Raw genomic sequence first — 16,269 nt, 5'->3', positions numbered from 1 at the left:
TGATGCCCTCCACTTGACCAAACTGTGTGATCTTAGGCAATTGTTTTATTTCACTTTCCCTCCTCTTTCTTCATAATCACATATAAGAGAACCTTGAAATGCATGACTTCGAGGTGTGTGTTGTACAAAACCTTCTCTAGTGCTTGATTTAATAAACTATGAAGTTGTTCATGCATAATAGGAACACAGGCCTCTCAAAGAGAGCACATTACAACTGATTCATCTCTTAGTTCACTATTGACATTGTTGTCGTGGGAGGGGGTCAGGGAGTGAAAGAATTAATGTTACCAAATTGTTGTCTGAAAACTCTTCCTTTTAAAAAAAAATACTCTGCAATGATGTAATCTGATGTACAAAGGGGTAGCAGTTCTGCATGTTAATGTAATACACTTCAGGAATTGCAAGATACTTTATCGTACTTATGCACTTATGCTGCAATATGTTTTATAAATTGTTTTTCGAGTTGAGCAGTGCAGGGCATCACAGTTACTTCCTTTTTTTTGCTTTTATTAACCTTCAAATACACTTGTCCCTGTTTATTTAACATCGTTTTAATTTTAGTAACCTGATAAGTTAACAGCAGGTCGGTCCTCTTGTTTACCAGGGGCAGTGGCGTAGCAAGGGGGCGCCCTTACCGGCGGCTGTCGAGGAAATCACCAGCATCTTTCCGCTCTTACACAAGGCCGCGTGGCAGCAAATGCAGGGGCCGCCATAGGTCTAGCTACGCCACTGGCCGCATGCAAAGGTCAGGAGGGCTGCATGCGGCCCCCAGGCCGTGCTTTGAGTATCAACCCTGGACAAAACTAATGTGGAAAGTACTTGATCGTGGAGCACAGGTGCTGAAAAAGAGACACGTTTTCCTACATATTTAAGGTTGTAAGAACAGACTTTAGAGAGTTCATGTATCTGCCGTTTGGATGACAGCTCTGTAGCAAAGATAATTCCTCAAGCAATCAATCAGCATTTGTAGAGCGCCGCACTGTTACTTGTGGGGGTATCTAGGTGCTGGGGTGCAAGGTTTCCCATTATCAGTCAACTGCCCAGAGGAGCAGGGGGAAAGTCCCTCCAATGCTTTTTGGTGGTTCCTACTCAATAAGACTTGAGTTTTCAAGGTTCATATTTCTAGCTGTCACAAAGGTTGCTAAGTTTCACTGTGCACCTCCACCCAAAGAGGGATGTGTTTCCACACTGTGATATCATTCTCAGTGCATAAAGGTAATTTTCATTGTAATTGAACCTCATAAAACTGGAATAAGTCCGTAGCCCAATTCTCGGTCGGTTTACCATTGATAGTTTGTCTACCCACAGTGGTATTGCACTGGGAAACAACACTGTTTTCTGCAGAGTATATCTTACGCAGAACCTTTGGACATATGTGAAATACCTTCTCAGATAACTTGCAATTTTCAAGTGGTCACGGTAAAGTGAAAACTTTGCACCTTTCGAGAAGTTTTCCACAGAACCGCAGGACATACCAGTGATTTAGACTCAGTCCCAGACGCTTGAGCGTATGTCAAGAGGTCTTTATGCTGGTGTCTGATCGCCCCTTAACATTTGCAGTGGTGCTGTGTGTACCCGTTCTCCCTGTGCCTTACAGTGAGTGACCCCGTAATCCATGACTCCGGGATCACTTAACAGCAGATCCGGCTGCTGTGAATTCAACTGAGTCCCACGTGTAGCAGGAAGTGGGGCAGATTCCACTTCAGCTTCCTGTAAACATTGAGGTTTTCAAGAAACTCTGGTACCTATGGAGTGAGAGGCTGGGATGGGGGAGAGTCAGTTACATGTCAAGCTACGCATGCCATGTGACTGACTCAGCCTCAGTCCCTCTGGCCTGTCAGCAGAGGACTCCATTTCCCTACAGGCCTGCCATTCAGGCTTGGATGATGTTACCTGGTTTGGTTTGGTGTTATGTTATCAATCAATCAGAGTACTTGTAGAGCGCGCTTCTTACCCGTGAGGGTCTCAAGGCGCTGAGGGGAGGGGGGTGCTGCTACTGCTCGAAGAGCCAGGTCTTGAGGAGTCTTCTGAAGGCGAGTAGGTCTTGGGTCTGCCGTATGTGGGTAGGGAGGGTGTTCCAGGTCTTGGCGGCGAGGTAGGAGAAGGATCTGCCACCGGAGGTCATTTGTTGGATGCGGGGGACAGCGGCGAGGGTGAGGCTGGCGGAGCGGAGCTGGTGGGTGGGGGTGTAGAAGCTGAGTCTGCTGTAAAGGTAGAGGCGATGAGGAGTGCCTTGTGTGCGTGGGTGAGGAGCTTGAAGGTGATCCTCTTGTCGATGGGGAGCCAGTGTAGGTCTCTCAGGTGGGGGGTGATGTGGCTGCAACGGGGGACGTTGACGATCAGTCGGGCGGAGGCATTTTGGATGCGTTGTAGTCGTCATAGGTGTTTGGCTGGGATTCCTGCGTAGAGTGCGTTGCCGTAGTCCAGTCAGCTGCTGACGAGGGCCTGTGTCACTGTTCTTCTTGTTTCGGTCGTTATCCACTTGTAGATCCTGCGGAGCATGCGGAGGGTGTTGTAACAGGAGGAGGAGACGGCGTTGACCTGCTTAGCCATGGAGAGGGAGGAGTTGAGGATGAATCCTAGGTTGCGTGCATGGTCGGTGGGTGTTGGTGCTGTTCCAGTGTGGTTGGCTACCAGGAGTCGTCCCAGGCTGAGGGGGTGGGTCCGAGGATGAGTACCCCTGTCTTATCCAATTTCAGCTTCAGACGGTTGCTCCTCACCAAGTCGGTGACGGCCTTCATTCCCTCGTGGAGGTTGGTTTTGGCGGTGTGTGGGTCCTTGGTGATGGAGAGGATGAGCTGGGTGTCGTCGGCGTAGGAGATGAAGTTGAGGTTGTGCTGGCGGGCCACTTGTGCGAGGGGGGCGTGTAGATTTTGAACAGCGTCGGGCTGTGGGATGAGCCCGGTCGGACGCTGCAGATGATGTCGGTGGCTTTGGATCGAAGGGTGGGAGGCCGACGTTCTGTGTTCTGCCGGAGAGGAAGGACGTGGTCCAGTCAAGGGCCTTCTCTTGGCTTCCGGTTTCTTGGAGGCGTGTCTTTAGAGTGTGATGGCAGACCATGTCGAAGGCAGCCGACAGGTCCAGGAGGATGAGGGCTGATGTTTCGCCGTTGTGTAGTTGGCGCCTGATGTCATCAGTGGCGGTGATGAGGGCTTTCTCGGTGCTGTGGTTTCATCTGAATCCGGACTGGGAAGGGTGCAGGATGTTGTTGTCTTCCAGGTGGCGGGCCAATTGCCTGTTGATGATTTTCTTCATGACCTTAGCCGGGAGCAGGGAGATGGACCGGAAGTTCTTGAGGTCCTTGGGGTCAGCCTGTTATGTGTATTCGTAAAGTGCACTATCACTCGCGAGGGTATCCTGGCGCTATGGTGGGTCATGCACAGTAGAGAAGAAACAGACTAGCATTCCAATAGGAGCTCCCTGGTGTCAGGAGAAAACTTTCCGGTTACATTCAGTTGTGTGTAGAGGCAGTGGGCCCCTGGTAATGGGAGGCCCATTATTAATGGGTAGGACCTCACGTTAGAGGGAACCAGCCTAGACCAATCGAGCCAGAGAGCCCTTTCCTTCTATTGATCTGCATTGCATTGAGTTCTGGGATTTCTTTAAGGTGCAGGGAGGCATTGTTCTACTGATAGTGTCAGATACCAAGGACAGCAAAATGGGAGCCGAAAGGGCTGCATGGTATACAGGGCACCTAAGGCACTGTTATACCTCGTGGGGTCTCATGGTACCACTGCATGGAAAGAAGAGCATCACCAGGCCTGTCCGTCTCAATGCACCTCTGCTTGGAATGAATGGCGTCTCTTGACATATCTATCTCACTGAGTCACTGCTTAGAATAAATGACATCTCAGACATGTCTGTCTCATTGCCCCTCTGCTTAGAAAAAAGGAACATCTCAGAAATATCTATCTCATTGCACCAATGCCTGGAATGAAGAGCATCCCTAGGGTTGTCTACATCATCTATCACTGCATGGGATAAATAACAACCCCAGACATGTTTATCGCAAGGAACAGTGCATGAAATAAATAACACTCGGCTTGTCTATCTCATGTATCACTGCATGAGATAAACAACATCCCTTGGCTTGTGTATCTCATGTGTCACTGCCAGGAATGAAGAGCATCCCCAAGCCTGTCTGTCTCCCTGCCCCTCTGCTTAGAATAAACAACACCTGAGACATGTCTATATCACTGTACCACTGTATGAAATGAACAGCATCCTTAGGGATTTCTTGAGATAAACACCATCCCATGACGTGTATTTCACTGCATGGAACAAGGAGCATCCCTATTCATTTCTGTCTTCTAATAGCACTTAATGGGATGACAGCCCTCCAGCACTGCTCCTACTGCACCAGTGCATGACACAAAGTGCACTCCATGTAATTTCATCTCAGTCAATCAGCGCCTAAAGTAAAGAGCACGTCCATGCACCCCTCTCACTGAATCAGTGCATGGTATAAAGTACATCCGGGCCTTCTGCTGCTTTAATCTCACAGTATTCGCGCGGAAGTGCGAGTTTAAACCGGACCATGGCTGGGTCGGATTGGGCCTCACAGGAAGCTGTGTCTGCGAGCCCTGATAACGAAGCCCGGCCCAGGCCGCTCCTCTGGCTTTGAACTCTTTAAATGCAGTGTTTGGCAAACGGGCTTTAAGCTCCTTGGGCTGAGGAAACTGGAAATCTGAAGGTTAAATAAAGGGCTCCTGATGAAATCACTGCACATTAATCCACCCGAGGTTATCTGCGCCCTTTAGTAGGTGGTAAACCTCGCTTTGATTAAATGCACACACCTTAGCCCGCGTCTGAACCTCGTTTATGAATGTGCGCACTGGGGCTTATCTTGGAGAAATGATGGCCCCACCCAGCAGAATAACATGAGGGGGCCCTAAGTATCCCGTATACTGCAGCTATTCATTGGCCGAGGGTTGAATGGGGGCCATCTGAAGGGCTGTGGTCATCTTAATATAAAAACTTGAAAGCAATGCTTAATGGAAAATAAAAAACTTCATATATTTTTTGAAGAAAATTCTTAAAAAAAAGTTTGTTGTGAATCTGTCACCTATGTCATACTAAGAATGGGATGCATTCCTATGTTGAAAAATTGTGGCCATTGAGGGAACACCTCTCTTACTGTTCTGTTTTTTTCCCCTCTGTTCCCTGGCCGTACTTTAAATTTTGAGGGGGTCCCATCATAATTGCTACTGTGGTCCTCTTAAGTCAGTGCGAACTTTCTGCGCCTCACGCTTGCAGGGGCCTAGTTTGCACCCCTGGGGTTCACAGATCACCCTAAGCGCCTCTCTCCCTTTCCTCCCAGTCCGAGCTGCAGGGGCCATTTAATTTTCGGTCTGAGAGAGCACAACGACACAAAGAAAGGGGACCAAGAGGGCAGTGAGACTGTGTGTATTGCATGGCTTAGATCTGCGCCGTGAATTCTGGCTCCCACTCTGACTCTCCATGTGACTTCAGGCTCCCTGTGAGTCGGTCATGATAATAGTTGAAGCGTGAGTTAGACCGACCTAAAAATGGAGCAATAGAGAATCACACACTTCTGATGGATACATCTGCCAGTGGATTCCTCACCTTGTGAATATCCCCTGCGCCAGCAAAATTCTGAAACTTTTGTAGCTCTCCACACTGACGAGGACGTAGACGACGTCACAAAGGCACGACTCCGCTCACGACCTCGCTGACGTCACTGGATCCGCACGAGAGCCTCGTCGGCGTGATGACGTCAGTTCCCTTTTTTCCGCGCCGTCAATGCTAACGGTTTTTGGGACTCTCCGTAGCTTGTTACTTTGTGTTTCCAGTTGTATCCTGTTCTCTCTTTTTCTCTCTTCTCAAAGGTGTCATCGAGAAAATCAGAATGTAAGCCTTGCAGAGAGTGTGGTGGACATATGTCCATAACGGATGCCCACAACAATTCTGTATGGTGTTTGTCATCGGACCATGATGTCGAGGATTGTCCTTCCTGCAGGAAGATGAACCCGAAGGCTCTGAAAGAAAGGGAAGCCAAGCTGTTTATATCGAAGGTTCGTAAAGAGAAGAGAGGTCGGAGGAAATCGAAGGCCAGGTCGAGGTCGAGATCGAGGTTGGGATCGGAGTCGAGGTCGATGTCAGGTCATGTTTCGAAGTCCAAGAAACATAAGAAGAAGAAGAGGCATGGCTCTCGGCGCTGATCGGAGGAAGCTCAGTCGTTGACCTCGAAGGATCATCGACTTCGGAAGGACTATATATCTCCCTATCTATCCCCGGTGAGAGTTGCTGCTCCTGTGGATTCACGGGCGCAGTCACCGGCGCCGAATCCTTCTCCTTCTTTGGAGCACTCTTTGGTTCCGGTGGAAGAGGTGCCTGTACTTGAAAGGCCATCGACACCGGTGGATAAGGCTGCTGAACCTTTGGATTTGCAACTCCCTACAACAGAACTTAAGTCTAATATTCTGACGGAGGTGCTTCATTCTCCTTCTACAGTCATTGTGCCTTTGCTTCCATTTAATGAAGCTATTACAGAGCCAATTTTGAATGTTTGGCAAAAACCCTTTTCTGCTCCTGCAGTTTCGAGGTCAGTTGACAGGCGATATAGGACGGCTCCAGGTGATCCGGAGTTTTTATCTTCTCATCCTGCACCTGAGAGTTTGGTTATTCAAGCTGCATGCTCAAAGAAATCGGCTGGAGCTTTTCCGCAGACTCCTGGCGATAGAGAGTCTAAAAGACTGGATCAGGCTGCTAAAAAGGTATTTTCATCAGCTTCTATGGCTCTCAAATCACCAATGCCACTTGCCTTTTGGGCAGGTATATCCATGCTTTAATGGAGTCAATTGGTCCCGAAGTTGTCAGAGGAAGACAGAAAGAACTTTGATGAAGTCTTGTCTGACACTTAGGCAGCTGCACAGCAGGTGATTCAGAGTGGACTTGATACAGCGGACTCTGTAGCCAGGATAATGGGGTCTTCGGTGGCATCTAGGAGGAGTGCATGGCTTAAATCTTCTGAGTTTTCGTAAGATGTCCAGGCTACTCTTTTGGACCTTCCATTTGATGGTTCAGGTCTCTTTGGAAAGAAGGCGGATGCAGCCTTGGAGATGTTTAGGGATAGCAAGGCTACGGCTAAGTCTCTGGGTCTGCAGACACAGTCTAGGGGTTCTTCTTATAGAAGGTACAGGGGCTTCGGAAGGTCGTCCTTTCGGACCTACAAGCAACCTCAGCAGCAGCAGCAGAACACCCTATATAAATCTTATAGGGGCAGGAACAGAGGTCGCCCACGAAGTCGACAGCCCTCCTCCTCCTCCTCCTCCTCTACGTCTACCTCCTCACCTCTTGCCATCAGCCCTAGATTCAGCATTCTGGATCATGCTGGTCCTGTCGGCGGTCAGCTTACCCATTTAATACAAGATTGGGAATCGGTCACTACGGACCTTTGGGTTCTAGATCTTGTAGAAAATGGGTATGCTCTTCCCTTTTGGGAATTTCCTCCAAATTACCCTCCTTAACAAGGGATTTGCTCAGAAGACCACCACTTCTCCTACAGGAGGAAGTCATAACATTACTGAAAAAAGGTGCGATAGAGGTGGTTCCAGAGCAAGAAAGGTGTCAGGGATGCTACTCCTGGTATTTCCTGATACCCAAGAAGGATGGCAGGTTACGTCCAATCCTGGATCTCAGGATCTTGAATCTTTTTCTGAAGCAAGAAAAGTTCAAGATGCTCACCCTGGCGCAGGTTCTTCAAGCGCTGCAGCAAGAGGACTGGATGGTGTCGATCAACTTGCAGGACGCATATTTTCATATCCCGATCCTGAAGTCGAACAGGAAGTATCTCCGTTACACGGTAGGGTCGCAACATTATCAGTGTGCCGGCCTTCCGTTTGGACATCCTACTGCACCTCGAGTCTTCACCAAGGTGATGGCAGTGATGGCAGCTCTTTTTAGAAGATCGGGGATTCTAGTTTCCCCTATCTGGACGTCTGGTTGGTCAAAGCAGATTCTCCAGAGAGGGTTTGTCATCATCTGCAAGTAACAACCCAGCTGTTGTACAGATTGGGTTTTTCGATAAATGTACCCAAGTCTCACCTGATGCCCTCTCAGCGCAACCTGTTTATAGGTGCAGTACTGGATACTACTGTCTGTTGAGCATTCCCTCCACCTCAAAGGATTTGCGACATTCAGGAAATGATTCCCTTGTTTTACAATGGAATGGTCGTTCCAGTCCTGAAGGTCCTTCGCCTGCTCAGTCTGTTTGCTTCCTGCATTCTGTTGGTCAACCATGCAAGCTGGCACATCAGGGCGCTCCAGTGGTGCCTCCGCAGGCAGTGGTACCAACACAACGGAGATCTCAGGGAGTCGATCAGGATCTCCAGAGAAGCTGCTGCGGATCTGTCTTGGTGGAGCGTGGAGGGCAATCTGTCTCAAGGAAAGCCCTTCCATCTTCCTCCATCGGTGGCCACAGTTATTACGGATGCATCCACTCTAGGGTGGGGGGCTCATCTAGGGGATCTGGAGATCAAGGGTCTTTGGTCTCCAGAGGAGAGGTTGCTTCATATCAACCTTCTAGAGTTACGGGCGATGCGTTTGGCTCTCAAAGCCTTCCTCCCTTCGCTGTCAGTTGGTGCAAGTCGTGACGGACAACACTACCGCGATGTGGTATGTCAACAAGCAGGGAGGAGTGGGGTCACAATGTGTCTGCAGAGAGGCTGTGCGACTCTGGTCCTGGGTTCAGGACCATCGGATTTGTCTGATGGCAAATCACCTAGCCGGAGTTCTGAACGTACGTGCAGACAGTCTTAGTCGGCAATTCTCTGCAGACCACGAGTGGCGGCTTCATCTAGAGGTTCGTCACGTCTTCCGGACATGGGAAATTCCTCGGGTGGACCTATTTGCCACTCTCGAGAACGCTAACTGCTTGTCATTCTGCAGTCTCCAGTATCCGATGCGGGGATCATTGGGGGACGCGTTTCAGTTGAGTTGGGACTCACAGCTCCTTTACGCGTTTCCTCCCATACCCTTGATTCCTCGGGTTCTGAGGAAGATTCGCCAAGACCGGGCCCAAGTTATATTGATCGCCCCAGATTGGCCAGAAGGGTGTGGTACACAGATCTTCTCCACCTCTCCTCGTGCCCGCCGCTCCGTCTCCCTCTCTGGGCAGACCTCCTCTCGCAGTCACAGGGGCAGGTTCTACACCCCTACCTCCAGAGCTTACACCTTCATGCCTGGAGATTGAACTGGGCAATCTGAATTCTTTCTCTCTCCCGCCTGACGTGGTGGATGTTATTTTATCAGCCAGGCGGCATTCCACCAAGTCAATTTATTCTTACAGGTGGGACAAATTTGTTTCATAGTGTGGAGAGAAATCTATTTACCCCTTAAGGGCCCGTTTATTGAACAAACCTCAGTTTGTTCTTTCTCTAGCCCAGCAGGGTTTTGCTGTGGCTACTGTAAAAGGTTATTTATCGGCATCCCTTTGCTTTCCGGACCAGCCGTCTTTGTTTAAGTCACCTATTGTTTTACCTTGTATTAAGGGTCTTACCAACAAATTTCCTCCTACTCCATTTATTGTGCCTCAATGCGACTTAAATCTTGTTTTAACATACTTGATGGGTTCACCTTTTGAACCTTTGCACAAGTGTCCCATGAGATTACTGTCTTTTAAGACCGTTTTTCTTGTGTCAATTACCTCAGCAAGGAGGGTAAGTGAGCTTCAAGCTCTGAGTTCGAAACAACCCATTCTTGACCATTTATGCTGAAAGAATGGTACTCAGGACCAGGGCTGCTTTTCTGCCTAAGGTGGTAACTCTTTTCCTTCTAGGGCAGTCCATTACCCTTCCTTCCTTTTATCCTCCCTCTCACCCTTCCAAGGAGTAGGAGCGGCTTTACCGCTTGGATCTAAGAGGGCGGTGATCTTCTACCTTGATAGAACTAAAGACTATCGTGTAGATGACCAACTGTTCGTGGGCATTTGCTGGCTGCAGGAAAGGCAGAGCGGTGCACAAGCGCACATTTTCCAGATGGATTGTCTTGTGCATCAAGATTTGTTACTCTTTGGCCGGTAAGGAACCTCCAGAAGGTTTAGAGCTCATTCTACCAGGGCAAAGTCTTCTACAACTGCCTTATCTAGAGGTGTTCCTGTTGAGGACATTTGTAGAGCGGCAACTTGGGCCTCTCTTCACACCTTCGCGAAGCATTACTGCTTGGATTCCGAGGTGAGGAGGGATGGCCATTTTGCGTGTTCTGTCCTTCAGGATTTCTTAGTATAGGGGAGTGGACACCCTCCTCCGGGAGAGGGGACTGCTGTGGGATTCTATTCACAAGGTGAGGAATCCACTGGCAGATGTATCCATCAGAAGAACAAGTTACTTACCTTCGGTAACGCTTTTTCTGGTGGATACAGTATCTGCCTGAGGATTCCTCACTGACCCACCCACCTCCCCATTTGTCCACTCTTCTATACCTGCAATCTTGTTATGTTATGGTTGTGTCTTCCAATGGAATTGTTTAATTGTTCATGCTCTTTGCATTGATTTCACACTATGTGTGTTGGTTTGAATACTGTGTATACTGTACCTATTTATGTCGGTCAGTTCGTGTGCCTTGGGGGCACGGAAAAAAGGGTGGAACTGAAGTCATCACGCGGACGAGGCTCTCTTATGGATCCAGTGACATCAGCAAGGTCGTGAGCGGACTCATGCCTTTGTGATGTCGTCTACGTCCTCGTCGGCGTGAGAGCTACAAACGTTTCCGAATGCTGCTGGCGTAGGGGATATTCATAAGGTGAGGAATCCACAGGCAGATACTGTATCCACCAGAAAAAGCGTTACCGAAGGTAAGTAACTTGTTCATCACATTCTAAGCAATAGCGAAAATTCAAGACCACATTGCGCAAAAGGCCCCTAGGGTGGGGCGCAGTTTTTGTCGTGGCCGAACATATATATTTATGAGGCCGGTAAGTCTTTCTCTGTTGCTCCTAGTGCACAAGTGTTTGGTAAGAGGGCAAAAAATACAAGGCTGGAAGAAATTTAAATTGGCTAGAATATAATACAATCTTAACAACAAATGAATTTTAGTGATACAGAAAATATCGCTGTTTACCGTCATTCTGTGGAAGGAGGGGGCAGCTGTGTCATCAGCAGTCATCTTGGGTTCATGCAAAATACCACTGGTTTGCAAATGCTGTCTGGTAATGGGGTCCTAAGCCTGCATAGCAACGGCATCCCCCTTCAATTACCACTGGTCATAGGGGGTTGGGGCGGTAGCAGAGCAAGGATGCCAGGGACCCTGGTCCAGGCACGGAAATGCCCCCCTTGACTGCTTTTGGTCTAGTAAAATACAGCAAATATCAGTGTTCAAAGTGCCCCTTGAGGCTGTGGGACCTGGTGCAACTGCACCCGTGCACAGATGGTAGCTACGCCCCTACAGAGGGTCCCACCAGGATTGGCAAACACATGGTGTGTTAGTTAACCCTTGATGTGTTTCTGCACAGGAGGACGCCATCTAGCGTGATGCCTGGAGCGGGCAATCGGTTATGTAAAAAGCCCTAGCTGTTAAGTCTTTTTGTGCCCAGTTAACATCCAGAGAGCCATGTTCAATTTAAAAGGGGAAAACTCAAAATTTGTGTTTCCCTGACTGCTAGACCTGGCATCTTTGGCATGGTTTCCACTGTCTTTTTGCCTCTACCTCCTGTATTTTTGACGCTGTGCTGGATTTAGTTTTTGCTGGTTTAAATGCTTTGGGCACTTTGCCACTGCTGATCAGTGTCAAAGTGCAAGTGCTCCCTGAGTAAATTGTTATTGTAATTGATTATCCATTATTGGCATATTTGTATTACCAGAAAGTCCCCAGTAAAGTGCACTGAGTGTGCCAGGGCAGGTGATTCAAATGCTACTAGTAGGCCTGCAGCACTGATTGTGCCACCCACATGAGTAGCCCTAAAATGTTGTCTCATGCCTGCCACCGCAGTGCCTGGTGGGCACTTGCTGACTGCCATGCTGCCCTGGCCAGTGTCCACACTGGCCAGACCTAACCCTCCCCTTTCTGTACACATTGGACACCCCTATAGAAGGCCTAGGTACCCCCCTGGGCAGGGTGCAGTATAAATGAAAGGTAGAGCATGTACTGGTGTGTGTGACATGCTCTGGTAGTGAATGACAGTCATTTTCGTTTTTCACTATTGAGAGGGCTATCTTGCCCATAGGCTATAATGGGGATTGCTGAGTATAATGTTTACCTGCATATCTTCCCATGGGAGCAAGATAGAAACTTAAAGTCTGGTATCCCTGAACTCAGAATTTAATAACACATCTTTTAGGAAGGATGGTTTTTAAATCCTGTGTTTGAGAACAGCACTTTTAGAAAGTGGCTGTTCTCTTGTCTAACTTTTCTGTGTGCCTTGGCCTGTTTGTGAATTGACTGTCTGGTTTGTGAGTGACAGGGGCTGGGGAGCCCCAAGGAGGGTGGATGTTTCAGCCCTAGGCTGAAAGACTGCATCTGCATCTTGAGTGGTGGGAGGAGAAAAACAAAGTGCTCAGGAACTGACCTGAACTGGTTCTGACCAAGCCAAGGCCTCTCTGCCTCTAGAGAACAAAAGAAAGACTGGTATAAGAAGGGATACCCAGACTACAGAAAATGAGATCATCCTGGAATCAAGAAGGAACCTCTGCCAAGGAGAAAGCTGGAAGTGCCTTTGTGAGACGCTTCCTACGGAACCTGCGCACTGGAATCCATGCAAGGTATCGCATCCTTCCCCATACAGACCAGATTCGTCCCAACACGCCCGCTGCATCCAGCGGGGCTGTCGCATCGCCTCCCCAGGGTCTCAGAAGTGACACATCACTTGTTTTTCAATGCTGCAGCTTTCATTTGGAACTTTTGTCGCATCTAAAGGTACTTTTGGCTAATCGTGACGCAACTGTGGATTATTTTAATGCAAACCCTAGAACTCTTTGAAAATCATATTCTTGAACTGTGTATGTTGGATTTTTGTCGTTTTGGTCTTCTGTAGTTTAAATTAGATAACTTTATTGTTCTAAACTGGTGTGGAGTTCATTTGAGGTGTTTTCACTGTGTTACTGTGAGTGTTGGCACAAATACTTTACACTTTGCCTTTGATAAACCTGTCTGCTCGTGCCAAGCTACCAAGGGGGTGAGCAGGGGTTATCTAAAGAGTGTATCCCCCTTACCCTGACTAGAAGCAAAGGTCCCTAGTTGGACATTGGTACCTACCTCTGCCAACTAGAGACCCCCAGGTCTAACACTGATCTTTCGGAAAAATTAGTTGTTTTTCACGTACCTCTCCCAAATCCCGCGGCCTTGCTGTGGAGCCGCCCGGCTGTGATCAGGAGACGGGCTGTCCCTAACCCCGTGTGTTAATAAAGAGGTGTAAAGTTGTCTTTCAGTGACACTGCGAGGGTCTGAATAATTAGACCCTAAGATTGAAAGTGTCTCTCATTTAAAAGGTTTATGACTTGATAGCCTCAAAAGCCCCCTCTACTTTGGGCAGTAGCAATTTTCTGGTGTAGGAGACACAGATGTTACCTTTGTGCACCCCAAACCCCCCTTCCCCCAGGTAGATCAAACAGGGTCCCCCAGGGGTACTTAACCACTACAGCTAGACACGCTAACACAGGAGCCCTTCTTACCAATACCGAGGGAGTGTTTACCATGTTTTGATGCACCCCAGAAGAGCAAAGAGCAAAGAACGCGCACGCCTTGCGCTGACGAGGAGAGGAAGAGGCAGCAGAGGGGGCCTCCACTGGATTTTCTTGCAGGAGCATACAGGAACCATATGTCAAAGCACGCTCCCGCAAGGGAATCGCCAAACGTGCATGCGTTGCCATTGAAGGCAAAACAACTCGTTCACGTTTTTGGCCCCAAAGCTGTGCCGATTACAAAAGGTCTTCTTCCCATGCAGCGCTTGCGCGCTGCTAGGCGGACCTAAAAACTACTAGAAGCCAACAGATAAAAACAATGTGCTGCTCCACTTCAGAAGCTTTCATGCACAAAATCTTAGAGAAAAAGTGCCCTACAAGAAAAATGAAAGGAAAAAGGATATCCGAAAAAACTTCAAAGACACTATTTCAAGCAAGCATGGTAAATGCACAGAGCAGAACAGAAAGATAAACACACTGGGAAGGCTAACATGCGTGTCCACATATTATCCCCAAACAAACAATTTAAAGAAAATTATCAAGAAAAAACTCGCACCTAATATCAAGTTCAGAATGTGATCTTGTACGCCCACTTTTTTCACTAAAGATGAACGCAAGCTTTGGTAGACACTTGGTCAGAACATAAACTCCTCCAGAAACAGTAAAAATCTATATCAGGCAACTTTGGAATATGTCTCAATTGGAAGGACATCATAAGTGTGGAATTTGTGTGGCATGCAGCAAAACAGTAGAGGGTACAGAATTTCAAATGAATGCTAAATGGATGCACACCAATTTTTTCAACTGGAAATCAAAACATTGTTGTTTACGAATTTTGTGTCCCTGCCAAACATTAAAATTGGAAAAACCAGCCAGATTTGACAAATGATTGCCCAGCATAAATCTCAAATAAAAACAACAAAAGGAAGCATATTTAATGTTGCGTTATAATACTACAGCTACGGGGTTTAACAAGATGTGAGAACTACACCGATTATAAGGTGGATCAAAAGAAACACATTACAAGTTGACAGACACATCTAACCATGAGCTAAACTCCGACATACCAATATTATTTTAGGCAGAATCAACCTAGAGCGATAACAGGGAGAGTGCCTCAATATAAACTGAAATGGAAATGCCAAAATTGGTCTCCTACTATACTGAATTAAGTACAAAATACATATTGCATCCAGATGAAAGGACCACATCAAGGTATGGGGCTGGAAAAACACGGATTATAACTCGCACTGAGTACTGCAAGAACCAGAATGCAGCTGACACAATTGGAAAGTCGACTACTCAGGTGTAGCCTAATGACGAACACTTCAAATGCAATCAGAAACCATGAAGTAAAACACAGTAACGCCAAGGAGCCTAGCCAGAGAGCAGATGGAACAGTTTTTATTGAATGGAAAGGAAGTAAAAACTCAATACAAATGTATGTTGGAAAAGGCATTCTCAGTTAAACCTTCATGCTGAGTTGCACTAGCAGATACAAAAAACAATGTAACTCGCAGCTAAGCAACAATGTGGCAGGCTTTACTGAGAGATAATTAATAGAGTTCAGGTTTCGAGCTAAGTTTGTCTCACAGACTGAATTCTTTCCATTAAGAGAAATGGAAACGTATTTCAGTGCATATTCCGTTTAAGTCAACAGGAGCCACGGATGAAAAGTAGGATAAAGTTATAAAGAAAAAGAGAGGCAGCAGAGCACAAAGAAGCACCCTTTTCATTTAGAGATTAGAAAGAAATTTGTTTTCGTATACTTTCTTCCAGTTTATCACAAATTCGCAGATTGAATTCAGGACATACTGTACATAAGAGGATACCAAAGTCAAGCAGAAAACAAACAATTCACACTGTGGGACTGCGTGGTTAAGTCAGAAGTAAGCTCATTTTACCAACAATCATGTGCGACAAACTGCACATCTTAAACATTAGTGAAAATTAAGTCAATCCAGACTAAAATGGTGCTCTATTTTGTTGGACTTGGCGCTTTTTGCAGGGTCATCCATGAAACTTTTTGCCTTCCTCCTTCCTTATTTTCTGACATGGTGTTGGGGGTTTTAGGTCTCTGGGAACTTTAGCACTGCTGTTCAGTGTAAAGTGCTTGTGCTCTCTGTGGTAAACATGGTACAATTGGTCTACACCTGTTTAGCATATTTAATTTACCTGTCAGTCCCTTGTAAAATGGTATCTCAGATTCCCGGGGCAGGTAAATTAAGTACTACCGGTGGGCTTGCAGCGCTGATTGCGCCACCCACCAAAGTAGCCTTTCAAACCTGTCTCAGGCCTCTGCCTTCGCAGGGCCTTTGCGCGCAGTGTTACTGCCCCTGTGACATGTCACCTAAAGTGTGTGCCATGTCTGTGACCTCCCTTTTACTGCATGGCAGTCACCCCTAAGGTAGGCCCTAGCTAGCCTTATCGGCAGGGTGTATTGTAGGTAAAAGGTAGGAAATGTACCTTAAGTGTGTGTCATGTCCTGGCAGTGACAAACTGCCATTTTGGTTTCTCACTGCTGTGAGGCTGCCCTCCAATAGGAATGCATTGGGGATTCCCTGATGAGTGTTTCAGAGGTAATTCTGGATATGAGAGGAGCAGCATGGTCAAGTTTAGTATGGTTGGAATAGTA

General features: G+C 47.4%; 1 protein-coding gene across 3 annotated transcripts in view; it reads left to right on the top strand.

Annotated features, from left to right (window-relative positions):
* DNAI7 (dynein axonemal intermediate chain 7) overlaps positions 1-16,269 on the top strand; it is a 931,046-nt gene that overhangs the window by 623,397 nt on the left and 291,380 nt on the right. The gene's annotated exons all lie outside the window — the stretch shown is intronic.

The sequence above is a fragment of the Lissotriton helveticus genome, chromosome 1_1, assembly GCF_964261635.1.
Source record: "Lissotriton helveticus chromosome 1_1, aLisHel1.1, whole genome shotgun sequence".
NCBI lineage: Eukaryota > Metazoa > Chordata > Amphibia > Caudata > Salamandridae > Lissotriton > Lissotriton helveticus.
Note: the sequence above shows the minus strand (reverse complement) of the source record. Positions and strands in the feature narration are given on the sequence as shown.